This window comes from Pseudopipra pipra, chromosome 3 (genome assembly GCF_036250125.1).
Source record: "Pseudopipra pipra isolate bDixPip1 chromosome 3, bDixPip1.hap1, whole genome shotgun sequence".
NCBI lineage: Eukaryota > Metazoa > Chordata > Aves > Passeriformes > Pipridae > Pseudopipra > Pseudopipra pipra.
Genome location: NC_087551.1, coordinates 83,108,890 through 83,123,654, shown reverse-complemented (window position 1 = coordinate 83,123,654; position 14,765 = coordinate 83,108,890).

Below are 14,765 nucleotides of genomic sequence, written 5' to 3'. Positions count from 1 at the left end.
CTGGAGGAGTGGATCAACAAGAACCCCATAAATTCAGCAAGGACAAATGCCAAGCCTTGTCCTGGGCAGGAAGAGCCCTGGGCACCAGGACAGGCTGAGACTGCTGGGGAGTAGCTCTGCGGAAAGGCCGATGACAGGCAGTGAGCTGAGCATGTGCGTGACTGTGGATCAGCACCTGCATTGCTCTTCTGAGCGAACCTTTACCCATGGTGCGTTTAGCTGAGGTAAATTACCTAAGCACAGCTGTTAAGTTTTGCGTCACCAACCACGATTCAAGTTTAGCATGACATGCCCTGTGACCTCTGAGCAGTAAGCTCAACCAGGCTTGTTGTGTAGTCTCAAGAATTAAGACTTTTTTTTAAATTATGTGAGCTGGGTGTCAAGATGTTTTTACTTCCACTCCAGTCTCTCAAAATCTTCCCTGTCTTCTTTCAGGGTGTCTGCTGGAGCCTGTCATGCCCCTACATCTTTCTGATATGACAAAAAGCGCAGTACATGGAAACATGGGGAGGAGGAAGCCATATGTGGGACCTGTGTTTTTTCGAGTATGCTGTTAATCTATATGTCCAGTTCACTGCTGACTGTGGTAATATCTGTGTTGCTGCTTTCTGTTCATCTTTTGCTCTGACAATGACATTGCTGTGAAGAGTAGTAATTGGCATCTGTTTCCAGTTAGATGTTGCCATGTCTCTTGATGACTAGCAGCACACTTGGCTCAGGACTCATGATGGTTTCACAGATTTGCTTTGGGCAGTGCCCAGACTGCACCTTCACCCTCATGTGACACAGACCTCCCAGAGGAGCATCCTTCCCTCTGCATCAGTGGTTGTGTCTGCTCTGGTAGATACATAAGGGCCTCCTCCCTGTTCCAGTTGTGTGGCTCACATCCATACACCTGAACTCACTTCTATCCCAGAGTATGGTCTTCTCACCCAAAATGCCTCTCCTGAGCTTGTGCCTGTCCCTTGACTCCTCTGGGAAGGAAGCAGTTGGCTCCAGCAAAACTTCAGGTGGGTAGTTTGCCACCGGTGAAGCATCAGGTGGCAAAATGGGGTATTTCACATCTGCTGGCAGTGGTGTCTGGATGGCATCAGTAAGGGCTGGTGTCAGGCAATTCAGCATCAGCTGCCAATTCTCAGAGGAAGGCCAACAATACTGCATCTGGCATTTGGTCTGTGGTTAGACCCAAAACTATTTCTATTTTCTGCTTACCCCTTGGAAATATCAGGAAAGTAGTGCTGCAACCAAGCTGCATTTTCTTCCCCCCTAAATCAATTTCTTAAAAAATAAATTTCTCTTAAATGAGAAACTTTTGGTCTGGCAATCTTAATGTCAAAGTGCATTTATTCCTCTGGCATTGCAAAGGGCTCTTGGGATGGGCAGGTGCTGTGTTTGTATCCTGGGGTAGCAAACCAGGGAGCAGGGACCACACTCGGATGCAATGTAGCACGTTTCTGAGTGTTTTGCATCCACTTGAGGGCACCACAGTATTGCTGGTAGCAGAGTTTTTGTTAACTGCAGGGGGGAATGTACCCTGCACTTTAAAAGAATCTTTTAGGGGGAAAAAAGCAACTGCATAATTTATTTAAAACCACTAGCACCCTTTAAGAATGTGTATTTCTGCTCTGTCTTATCTTCCACCGGATTATGGGCATCTTGCCCTAGCACACAAGACTCTCTGTGTTGGTATACATATTATGCCCGAGACCTTTCACTAGCTGCAAAGAGCGAGATGTGCTTTGTGGGTGAACAGACTGAAATGGAGAAAAAACATGGAATAATTTAGTTCTTAGCTCTTGTGAGATACCAGTTTTTCTGGGAGAGCCAGGGCAGTGACAAAGGCAAACACTGTGAGCAGCATTAGAAGTGGGCTGGGCATGCAGCCCCCCCTGCACCATCACTCCAGCAGGCAAAGGCTCTGTCACTGAGATGATGAACCTCTTCTCCCTTCCTTTTTACATCCCATGTCTGCTTCCCGTCCTTTCTTTCCCTTCAAGCACGGCTTTAATCTTAGCCTCTGACATTTCCATCCACAACCAGCCTAATCCAGTCATATTTGTTATTGCCCTCTGCACCATTCCCTGCAGGCACAGGAAAAGTCCAGGTTTGAGTGCAGCTGCATTCCCTCAGCAAAGTGAGTTGCTTTAAACAATAAGGTCACTTGCATGTGACTGAGCAGGTCCCCCCCCATATTGCACAGCTCCCAAGAGAAGCAGAGTGGGATAAAAAGCAGCCTTGGGTCACCCTGCATCCCCTCAGAGGTATGGTATGTTGGCTTGGTTGCTTCAAGGAGTGCAATGCTGGCAGTGGCTGATGGATGGTTACTTGCTGGTTTTAGGGGGGTTTCTGAATTTTCATAGAATCATTAAAGTTGATAAAGACTCTAAGATCATTGAGTCCAACTGTTAACCCAGCCCTGCAAAGTCTGCCACTAAACCATGTCCCTGAGTGCCACATCTACAGGCCTGTTGAACACTTCCAGGGATAATGATTCTGCGACTTCCCTGGGCAGCCTATTCCAATGCCTGACCACCCTTTCAGTGAAGCACTTTTTCCTAATCTAGCTCCCTATCCCCAGCACAACTTAAAACCATTTCTTCTCATCCTGTCACTTGTTACCTGGGAGAAGAGACCAATCCCTACCTGGCTACAACCTCCTTTCAGGTAACTGTAGAGAGTGATAAGGTCTCTCTCAACCCTCCTTTTCTTCAGGCTAAACAACCCCACCTCCTTCAGCTGCTCATTATAAAACTTGTGTTCCAGACCCTTCTTCACCTCTGTTGCCCTTTTCTGGACACACTTCAGCACCTCAATGTCTTTCTTGTGATGAGGGCCCCAGAACTGGACCCTGCACTCGAGGTGTGGCCTCACCAGTGCTGAGTACAGGGGGATGATCAGGGCCCTGGTCCTGCTGGCCACGCTACTGCTGACACAGGCCAGGATGCCATTGACCTTCTTGGCCACCAAGGGACACTGCTGGCTCATATTCAGCTGCTGTTGACCAGCACTCCCAGGCCCTTTTCTGCTGGGCATCTTTCCAGTCACTTCCCCTGACCTGCAGCACTGCATGGGGTTGTTGTGACCCAAGGTGTACTTGGCCTTGTTGAACCTCATACAATTGGCCTTGGCCCATTGATCCAGCCTGTCTAGATCCCTCTGTAGAGCCCCTTTGGCAGAGAGGCTTGACTGAGGGTCGGACTGAACCAGAAAGAACAAATGGGTGGTCTGCTCCTGCTGGTCAGCTAACTGGTCAGGAGTCCTTCAAACCACTGCAGAGAGATGCCTGGGGGAACCTCCCAAGGGGTACTTCGAATTCAAGCTTATTACCTCAGAGAAATAAAAAGGAGGAGGTGTGTGCTGCTCTGGCAAGTGCTGCAGGCCCTGGAGTTGTGCCCCAAAAGTGTTTCTGTTTTTCAGAGGCTGGGCCACTTCGGGCTTGTCAGCACAAGAATAGGCTCCCAAATGCATAATGCTTCAGTAGGAGAGATCTGTCCTACAGAGTGAGAAAGAGTGTGAATAGATTTAATTTGGGGCTCAGCCCAGGACTCCAAAGGGCTCTGGCTGGCAGGGCACCAGGCAAAGAAACAGGAAAAATGGTTTTGAGTCTCAAATCTAGCACAAGGTTATGTGAAAAACTTCACTAGCTGCACACTGCACTTCATTATGCTCACGTTCAGTGGCCTAAAATGTAAGGGTGACACTGTTGTCTAGATTGGCTTTTGTTATTTATGGCCTCATTGAGAATCTTATCTTTCTCAGTGACTCATCTCTTCCAGAGCTGCTCTACAACAGATGAAATTTCACCCGATAAAAGGCTTTAGGCAGGCTCGTGTTGGTCTAAAGGATGGGAAAGATGAATGCCTCCTGTCACTGGGTGAGCTGCTTCCTTGCCAACTATTATCTCTCTTAGCTTTGCTGAATGAGACTGGTGATCAGGCTGTGAGATTTGGGACCGCCAGTCATTCTGGTGATCTTGTGCCAGCCAGGGGTGAGGTGCAGCCTGCACTCCCCACAGAGGCTGAAAATCAGACGCCACCTGATTTTTACGAACTGTTTGGAGAAGAAACATTGATAGAAATAAATCCCTGGCTTTCCACATTAGGAAGCCAGAAGTCTCCCTGTCACAGAGTTGTTGCACTGAGTGAGCTGCGTGATGACCTCCCACTCTCCTAGTCAGTTAATGGTGCTGGGTCTGTCTCTTGTTTCTCACACTTTTGAAAGTGGGGTCTGAAAGCCCAGGGATCAACCCCACAAGTTGCTGTGTCTCCTTCCTCTGTCAGACCAGTTAGCCAACCAATTTTCTGTAAAGAAGTCGGAATTATGTTCTGTGAATGTTGATTCCAACAACGTTCCTGTCATCCTTTTTAAGCAGCTTGATGTAGGTGTCAGAAGAGAATGGTTCCTAAGAGACGACTGTTTAATAGGCACCTGCATAGTTCAACAGGGCACTGAGAATTAGGCTGGACTGTATGCTTTTATGGGGTGTTTCCATCACCTTTGGAGGCTTGTAGGCTCTTCCTCTGGTTGTCTGTGAACTCTGTACTTTCCCTTTGAGGCACTGAGTTCAGCTCTGCTTCTCAGTCTTCAGTTCCTTTTCCTTCCTGCCCAATTGGTCCATCCATGCTGTGAGGAGTGGCTGCATGCCAATCCCTCTTGCTCCTTGTTTTCTTTCCTATAAATCCATTAGCTTGGCAGCTTTTAGTACCTTTTACACCTGCTATGGTTTCACCCCAGCCAGCAGCCAAGCCCCATGCACCCGATCGCTTACTCCCCCACCAGTGGGATTGGGGAGAGAATTAGAGGGTAAAAGCCAGGTTGAGATAAAGACAGTTTAATAGGAAAAACAAAAGCTGTGCACACAAGCAAAGCAAAACAAGGAATTAATTTGCTGCTTCCCATGGTTAGGCAGGTGTTCTGCCATCCTCAAGGGCCCCATCACACATAGTGGTGACTTGGGAAGACAAATGCCATCACTCTAAATGTCCCCCCTTTCCTCCTTCTCCCCTCTACTTTATGTACTGAGCATGATGTCATACGGTCTGGAATATCCCTTTGGTCAGTTGGGGCCACCTTTTCCAGCTCCTCCTAACCTCCCAAACACCCCCAACCCCCTTGCCAGCATGGAATTATGAAGAACAGAAAAGGCCTTGGCACTGTGTAAGCCCTGCTCAGCAATACCAAAAACATCTCTATATTATTGTATTCAGCACAAGTCCAAAACATATCCCCATAGCTCCCACTGTGGAAAAAATTAACTCTACCCCAGCCAAAACCAGCACAATATCACATCTTCTCCAGTGCATGTGTTTCTTTCAAGTTCTCACTTTATCTCAGGCGGTCTTCCTGGCCACCGGCTCTGATGCAGTGAGATACAGATTCCACCTAAGTCTCCACAGAGCAATTATCACAAACCTGTTTTGTATTTCTAGGTCTGTCTTGAACTGCATCACTTCCCAAAATAAGCTTTACACCCCCTGTTTTTGTTTCACGTGAAAATCCTGTTGATTCAAACTGACTGTTTGACTACAAGCAGTAGAACATAGGTCTGAAGGTGTGAAGGACTTTGTCAATAAATTTAAATGGGTTTACAGAGCTTGCTCTTTTTTTTTTTCCCTGTCCTGTTTCTCCTCTGAATATAAACTGGGAAATTAGCATTAAGATTATATACCACTGGAGAGAAGTACAGCAAGAAGGGATCAGTCATGGGTGATGTTAGCTGGGAAAAGCTTCCTCTGGGCTTTCTCCTGATTGGCTCTAAAACACAGAAAAGCATATGAAAAAACCTGATTAAAGAGGCCTGCTTGTGTTTAAATACATGTGTGTGTAAATGAATATTTAAAAAACCCTTTGCAAAATTGACGTTAAAACATTGGTTTCACAGTGTAAAGTAAAGGCAAAACCAAAGCAGTCCTATTTGACACCTGCTGTCAAATGGTACTCTCTGCACTATGGCTTTATAGCATAGACATGGTCATATTAGACCAGAGATTAACATTTTCCATTAATTTAACTTTTTGCATAAACAAGATGAGATTATGTGTATTTTTTGCTTTTGAAACAACATATTTAGCAAGTACATGCTGCTGCTGGATCCCCATTAAAGGTTAACTAAAGTGAGCTGTCATGTTGGTCTCTTATCAGTTGTTTTCTTCCTGTGAAGTCAACTTGCATATAATTCTCTGTCCTTGGATTTTGCAATTACATCTGGGTAGTTTGGGTTACCTTTAAGATAGTTGGAGTGAACATAAATAATAAACTCATGAAGATGATTGTCAGATCAAAAGTAGCAGGTGTGTGGTCATAGTCCTTTTTGTAGCTAATCCACCTACACATTCAGGGACTCAGGAGTGTACCTGGATTTGGAGTGAGAAAAGAAAAGTCTTGGAAATAGGGTGGCACAGCAAAGCTTCGTAATACTCTATAAACAAGGAAGTATTTTTCCATCACTGCTGCTCTTGTTATTTGTATTATCATAAATAGCAACTGTTACGTGTGATAAGCATACATGAGGCTATATCCCAACAACTCTCTTAGAAGTAATGATATATGGTTATCAGGGTCAATCTGCCTTCCATCTTTACTTTCACATTTATAAATATTCTGGGCTTTGAGAGAAATGAGCTAGGATGCACCTGTAAGTTGCTAGAGAACATTTATTTCTTGTATTAATTTGGTTTGTGGTGACTCCAAAGAAGGTTGAGGTCCAGCTGTTTTGCCTGCTCAAATATCCAGTGACAAAGAGGCACACAAAACAGAAAGCATGAAAGAAAGGGCTAGCATAAAACATTTGTTTATAAAGTAAGTTAACGCCCATTTTGATGTGTCTTCACATGCCATTTTTTCTTTTAGCAGTTCTAAGTCGTAGTATCAGATCTGTGCGGCTAAGGCACATTCAAACACAAACACTTGTGTGGTTTCTTGTGGACATCAGTGACAGAAATGTCTTATTTGCATGAAAAAAAATATTGTGGTGTTAGAAAATTAAAGGAGAAAAAAAATCTTCCCACATTCCTCTTTTTTTATCTTCTTTGAGATTAAAACTTTCATAGTAAGCTCCTGGCTCAGATAGTGACATTTCAATTTCTTAATAATAATAACTAGGAAAACGAGTAACCGGTAATAATATTTTTCCCAATAATTTTATTTTATTTACTTGACAGTTTTCTTCCTCAGTTGTTCTCTCCTTCTAAATGCCTCCATCTGTTGAGATTTCAGGGTTGGGATTTAATATGTAACAAAATGCACCAAGACCTTTTTCTTAATCTCACTCCTATCCTTTTTAGCACCAAAGTGGTTGCATGACCATGTGGCATCTGAATCATTTTCATGGGTTTACTGTAAATGGCAGAGGTGTAATAAGACAGGAACTGGAGTGCTTCAGTCCTGCTGGAACAGTGAAGTGTCATTCACTCTGATGACATCAATAGTTATGCACCTACACTTTTGTCAGAATGTTCCCAGTTGCATTTTTCACAAGGTTTGATCTTCCAGAGATCTCTTCCTCTCCCATTACAATGATTATTTGGTGGGATTTTCTATTGTCTATTGATTTTTTTTCTGTTGCTGCCTGAAATGACACTTTGGGTCTAGATGTGGGTTTTCTGATGCTGTATTAACAGTCTGCTAATCCTCCATGCACACTGAAACACAAACTCAAACAGAAGGTGAGGAAGGACCAGTTAACGAAACAGCTTACTGTTTTTTCAAACCACAGCACTTGCTATGGACACGTGAATTGGAGTTGCAGGGGCTTCTTCCAAAAGTAAATGTTTTTAGCTGTCCTGTACGGCGTTTTTAATATATTCTGTATTGGTTGTTTTAACTTTAGATGCGTTCAAAGTGACATCTTGTTTTGACATTTCAGATAAAAACAATTACTTTTTCACTGATTTGTTTTCACTTAATTTTTGCTCCAGATTTTTGGGATTTAAAGGTGACACTTGAAGTCACAATAAACCAAACACCTCATGTTCATAGTTGCTGAAGAGAAAATGTGTTTGAAATTAAAATTTTCACAGATTTGTTTTCTACTGGGTGTTCCATTCTTACATTTGTTCTGAAAAACAAATCTCTTCTTTGCCATAGTTCAGAGTTTCTTAGTGATGTTAGCATGGATGACAGCAGAGCAAAGGTGAATGATGTCCTTCCAAATGCTGCTTGCAGAAGTGCGTAGGACGGAGCAGGAGCACAGGGCTCTGAAGGGGTGACCTTCTGCTGTGGGATGGGACCTGTTGGGTCAGCTTAGTACATTTTGTCCCAGAAGCCTCTCCAAACTGAGCTGAGAACTGGGCTGAGGTACTCTCCACAATACTGACACCTCCACATGTGGTTGCCGTCAACTCTAGTCTCAAATAAGATCAAGTAATGAGCTGTGTCATTTGTTCACACTTTTGAGATAGTTTAACACATGATGAGCAGGGTATTTGGTGTGGGTACAGAGTAGGAGTTCTAATATGAAACACTTATATCCTGGGATTTGGACATTTCCCAGCTCACTTCTACTTCACAATGAGCTGAAAGCTTGGTAAGTCTTGGCTCGTTATGGGAATCACTGTGACCTGTCTGAGCAAGGAGAAACCCTCCAGCTCTGTCCAAAGGAGAGTCACATCTCCACAACAGATGGTATCAAGTACTGACTTAATGGAAGTGCTAGACGCTTTCCCGTTGGACTTAATGAACAAGAAGCATATGAGGCAGGAGGAGGGAGGAAAAGGGGGAGGGGTTTGAACCAGAATGATGAATGATCCCCACTGTTGGGTCTGAGCTATAAAAGAAAGCAAGTCCTAGAAGCATAAATGCTTCAGTCTGTCTGAGTTTGTATGTGACCTTCCACAGGACTGTTGCAAATCTCTTACTGTCCTCTCACAGGAACTGGGGAGGGTGAAAGGACTCTTGAGTACTAACCTGAACACTGCACACACATGTTCACTTGGTCTTTTGTTTCTTTTTGCATTTTCTCACAAGCCTCACAGTTAAACTGATCTGGATTTCTGGTTTTCAAATCTTGCCTTTATGAACACAATTTCAAGTACATGGCTGGACTCTAAGGTGTCTGTTCCCTTCAAGTTGGGAATTTCAGGTATCAGACACACTCTTGAGGTCAATGCTCCTCATACACATGTTTACCAGGGTGGCTAAGGGAGAAAAGGGTATGTCTCTGCTTAATTTCAAAGCCTAGTTTGAGAAGTGACAATGGATGCATCCCTGAAGGAAAAATAGCCTCTGCAAGCTAGGAGCAGTCACTGGCATATGGCATGATAAAATCACTTGAACTGTGGGTCCTGACAGAGAACATTACACTGAGACTAGAGAACACACTTGACTTCTTGCCCAGTTTTATAATGTGTTTGAAATCAGTACATTGGATACATTTTAATTTCCATTGCTGTAATGAGCTGATGATTTACTGAAACACTTTAATGGAGTTTCCAATGACCTTAATATTTTTTTAAAAAGTGGTTAAGTGCAGACTTTTATGAGACAAACAGAGACAGACTTCTCTTTCAAAAATGTGATTTTTGCAAATGTGCTTGGTTCTAAAAATCTCAGAGCTGTTTTTCAGAGTGACAGAAATAAGATAAATGCCAGAGTAAGCAACAGTTGATCTCACAACGCTGAAGTTTCAACACTAAATGAGCAAAGCATTCATTTACTGCATACAGAAGCAGGTCCAGAAGGTCTGAATGTCTTTCAAACTACCCGTGAACAGCGAGGAAGTGCTTCTGTCTTGTGGCCACCTTTGACTCCATGGGCAATGCACATTTTCATAGGAATATTTGCAAATAGCATTTATCCTGTCATAATCTACACTTATTAAGTATGCTTAGGCTTACCTTTTCCTCCTTTCTCTCTCTTCAGTTTTTAACCTGTACTACCTAAAACTTTCAGGATCTTCTACCCTCTCAGCATCCTAACTCTTTCTACACAGAGACACTGTGACTACTTTACTTAGGGGTCAAGCACTTGAAATTCATTTCCTTAGCCTTAATTTCCCAAGCCTGTTTGTTCAAAACCATACTGCTCTTTGGCAAGGTTTTCAGTCTTCCTTCTTCACTTCTGCAGGTTGTCAGAAAGCTAGCTCTTTCCCCAAAGTATCTTGACAACAGAGCCTCAAAGATAGAAGAATTTAGTTTACAATTTACAATATGTATGTATAACTCAACATCTTTTCTTCCTCCCTACTTTAGTCAGAACAACCTACTCTTAAGGAAATAATTGCCTGAAGGTTGGCAAACTCTTACCCTTACTGGTTTTCAGTGGTGCCTGTTAGGTAAATGTTTGACAGATTGACTGTCAGTTATGTTTAGTACCAGAGAATTTCTAAAAATCTGAAGTAATTCAAGCTCATGCAATTGAAGATTTTCATAGACTTGGATATACAGCTTTTACAAAGATGTTTAAGCTCCAAAAATAGAACGTGTTTTGTTACTCCTCTTGGGTCCAGGGACTCCCTGATATCCTAGTTCCCGGATGTGGGAACTGCTCTGTCCTTGCCCCTTTGGGAAACAGCAAGAAATAGTAAGGAAATAGATCTGCAATAAGACCCTACCACAAGTATGTCTGAACTCTTCCCAGCCTTACTTCAGATCAGAAGGGAAACCAGCTGTGAGAGAATGGAGCAGGTAACTCCTTGACAGGGCTATAGTAGAACAAAGTCACAGCAATCACAGTGGGGTCATGGTCAAAGACAGATAGAAGAAACGGGGCTCTTCTGTGCAAACTGTGGTGAGGAGATATTTGATGAAGAATCTCTCTGGGATTGGGTGAATACTTGGAGATTTGTACATACAGGCTCCATGGGTCATAATCAGTAACCAATTATGAAGAATCAAACCCAAACCATGTAGATTTTTCTATCAGTTTTTAAATACTCTGAGCTTTTAGAAAATCCAGATTTTGAGATAGATCTTTCTTTTTCTTTCTTTTTTCCTTTCTTTCCTTTTCTTTCTTTCTTTTCTTTTCTTTCTTTTCTTTCCTTTCTTTCCCCCAGTCTGAATGGATAGATATTTAATTCAAGAAATATTGATAGAGAAGTTATCCTATGGCAAATAGTGAGGGAAATTTGGGCATGTTAACTTTGTCACAGGGAAAACTCAATGCCTTAGTTCTATACTTCTATCAGAACTTGTTATCATTTTGCCCCTTATATATTTCAAAATAAAATGTTTCATATTTAGTGTTTGGTATTTAGTTTTGGTATTTAGTTTTTTGCACCACAGATTACTTGTTAAGACCTTGCTCATTTATTATAAATAAAATGTGTAAAGGTAAGTCTGAAGATATACACCACATACCTAATCTGCCATCTAACCTTCACTTGCTAATCTGTGGTATTTATAGAATGCTAATCACTAGATTAGGCATTTATCTTCAATGATATAAGGCAGACTTAGCTTTAACATTATAGTGGGCTCTATAATATGTTAAAAGTTTTATCATCTCAATTACTCTTCTCAGCAGGGGAGAGGGCTGAAGAGAGGAGTTGCCTTCCCAGTGTCACTCTGGAGATGACATTGCTAGCCAGGAGCATTTTCTAACTTTGCTTTCAAAAACTGTGGCAATTTTCTACCTTGTTTTGCAGCACTTTCCACCTCCTGAGCAATAATAAGTGGTGTATCTGTCTACATTTAAAATGACAGATGGTGCCTGTCCCAATGCTGATAAGGGTGACTGTACAAACACCATCTCCTTGATGAGGGAGCTACAGAAAAATGGCACAATCTGGTACGAAGTCACTTCTGGTTTACATCCCACCCTCCAAGGTGTGCCCTTATAAAAATTTGCCAATTTATCCTTATAAAAATCCACCAGTTTTTCCAGTATGGAGAGAACAAAAAATTGGTGTTGGGTGGGTTAAAACCTACTCATGTCTCCAGATTCATACCCCTTTCCACACACTACTTAAACCAATCCCTCACCTTCCACCAAGGGAGAAATGGCCCTGTAGCAGCATGTCTGCTATGGCATCCGAAGTGATGGATGCTTGGGTTTTTAGAGGAAGAAGTCTCTGACCCCGTTAGTGAGAGGCAGGTTAGAGCTGTTAAAAAATCAGAGACAATTTACTTATCCAGCTATTTGTTTGGGTTTTTTCTTGCTTGTTTGTTTGTTTTGCTTGTTTGCTTAAACAGCATAAAGAACTCTTTTGGGTTTATTTATGCACATTCATCCATGGAAATCTATTGCTGCTTTAGATTTATAAGAAGCTGAAGAGTTAAGAAATATGTTCCTCTCTCATCCTGCCTTTTGACTGAGGAGCATTGCTGAACTGTTATTTACTTTCTGTACTTACAGTCTTGGATTTGGTTGTAGCTCCAGATGGCACATGTTTGCATTCACATTTGCAACAGCTGAGGTATGGCTGGGCAGCTTAAAATCTCTAACAAAATGTCCGTGGTTTAAAATGAAGACAAACAGTCTCCCTTCTTCAGTCAGTGAGCAGCACCTGTCAAAAAGTCACTTTAAATGCTACTCCAGTGTTTCTGGAGACAAAGAACAGCAGAACATGAGTTAAACATAGATGCCCAGGGTAGGATTTTAAGAAGGGGGCTTTTCAGAGCTCCTATTTCATGTTAAGGTGTGGGGCAGAAATTCAGAGGCATTTGCCTTCACTGTAACTCAGTAACCAGAGGCAAATTTAAAACAGGCCTAGTTTCAGTGATGGACAACATTTCACTGCAGGGCCTCCTGGGGCAGCTACTTCTCTAATAATTTGCTACTTCTATGCAAAGAGCTATCATCAAAAAAATGCTGATTTTATCAGACCTTAATCAACCGAAGTATTTTAAGCACACGCTTACCTTCTATCTCTTGAGAAGTTCACCTGCTGCCCTTCAGGATAGGCTGAATGTGTTTAAATTAACTAGATTCATAATATATGTAGACTTGCTTCAGACATAGGGGCCAAATCTCACTTTACCATGGCATTACTAGAAGCTAAAGACGCTGTTTCAGAACTTGTTTCAAAGCTGAGCAGGCTTCAACTTGGGACTGACATTTCCCAGTCTCTGCCTAGCCGAAACAGGCAGTCTGAATGGTAGCTCTTGGTTCCTCTAGCTGAGAAATGAATACCTTTATTTCTCAAGAGGCATGGTTTGCACCATGAGATGAGGGGATGGAACCCTTCTAGAAAGATAATGGTTTTATTACTGTCTCCTTTTGTCATCATTAAGGCTGTTGGAGAGGTCAACTGTCCTCAAAAGCACCAGTGACATGAAATTCACCCAGCTCCTCCTAGAAAATAAGTTCTACAAAACTTCTAGAGAATCCTGTTCTGAAGTCATATGGATGTTTATAGGCAAATTAAATGTTTTTATGAGACCAGAAAGATAAGAGATCACTCAGTCAAGGAATATGTGCATTTACCAGCCTGGTGTGATGTCAAAAAAGCTGCTGTCAGCTTCCTAGGAAGGTGTTTCCTTCTTGTAACCCATGTGAAATAATAGTGGAAGTTTTTTTTCTCCAGAAATGCATCTGCTTCCAGTCTCACCTTTTAGGAAAGCAGGAGAGTTCACATCGCTGCTTAGTAATAACATAGTTACTATATACATTGTGTCTATACATATACATATAAGCCATCTTGTATATATAGACACTCTACTGCAAGGACAGCATCAGATTTTCTTCCCTATAGGTAAATTATTATAGTCTTTTAAACAACTCACAGCATTGAGTGAACTATTCTGAAGAGCAGTGCCTTCAAAGTTTCAGAATATAAATATCTGCTGACAGCACAAAATTATTGAGGTAGACTAGGGCTGTCAGAAGAATTGTTAGAAAGGCTTAAAAATCATCAATTGTGTGTCAAATGATAATTAGGTGTGTATATATATTTATAAATATATTTATATGGCAAAAGATGCACATACGATAAAACACTCCTAACTCCACTACTGACTAACATAAGAGTCTCTGAACTGATGAACATCATTCAGGAGTAAAACTTGGGGGCTTTGACAGTTTCATGGCAACAACAGCTCAGGAATGACTTCTGGGAAAGGGAAAATGGAAAACCTCATCCTGTCCCTGTATAAATCCATGTTTTCCTAAGTCCTGGATACTGTGTCCTGTTCTGGTTCTTTTCACACTTCTCCTTAAAGAATATCTTAGAGAAGTTATAGGGCTGAGAAAGATTCAAAGAAGGGTAACAAGATAATCAAAGGCCTAGTGCCACTCTAAAGAAAGAAGCTACATCTCTCTAGTTTCAACAAAGGATGACCGTGTGAGTCTTACTGAGATTTGGAAAATAAAGCAAACTCTAGAGAGAGTGAATAGGGATTGATTGATTCCCTTTTTCTCTTCCCAGTACAAAAGCAAGAAGGTACCAGATCCAGCAAACGTCATGTTTGGTCAAGGTTTGTCTCATTTCACAGGCATCTACAGACCTTCTTGACATAGGCTGATGTGGATGTTCATGTGGCTTCAAGAGCAGACTGCATAAGATCAGAGGTTAGAAATTAATTGAAAGTTATTAAATGCATAAAATCATTCTGGTTCAGGTTTCCCCCTAAGCTATAAATGACTGAAAGCAAGAAAAACACTCATGAGAAGAGTGGTATATATCATACACTCTTCCTGAAGTACTCATGTTTGGCTACTGCCAAGGTAAGGATAAGATGGCCATGTAAGCTCCTGTATTATCTTACAAGTCTCTTAAGCCTTCCAAGTATTCTATTAGTTGAATTAATGCTATGGACTATGACCCAAAAATAATATGTCTCATACTTTTAGACCCAATAGCATATTTATTATTTTTATTTCCAGCAATG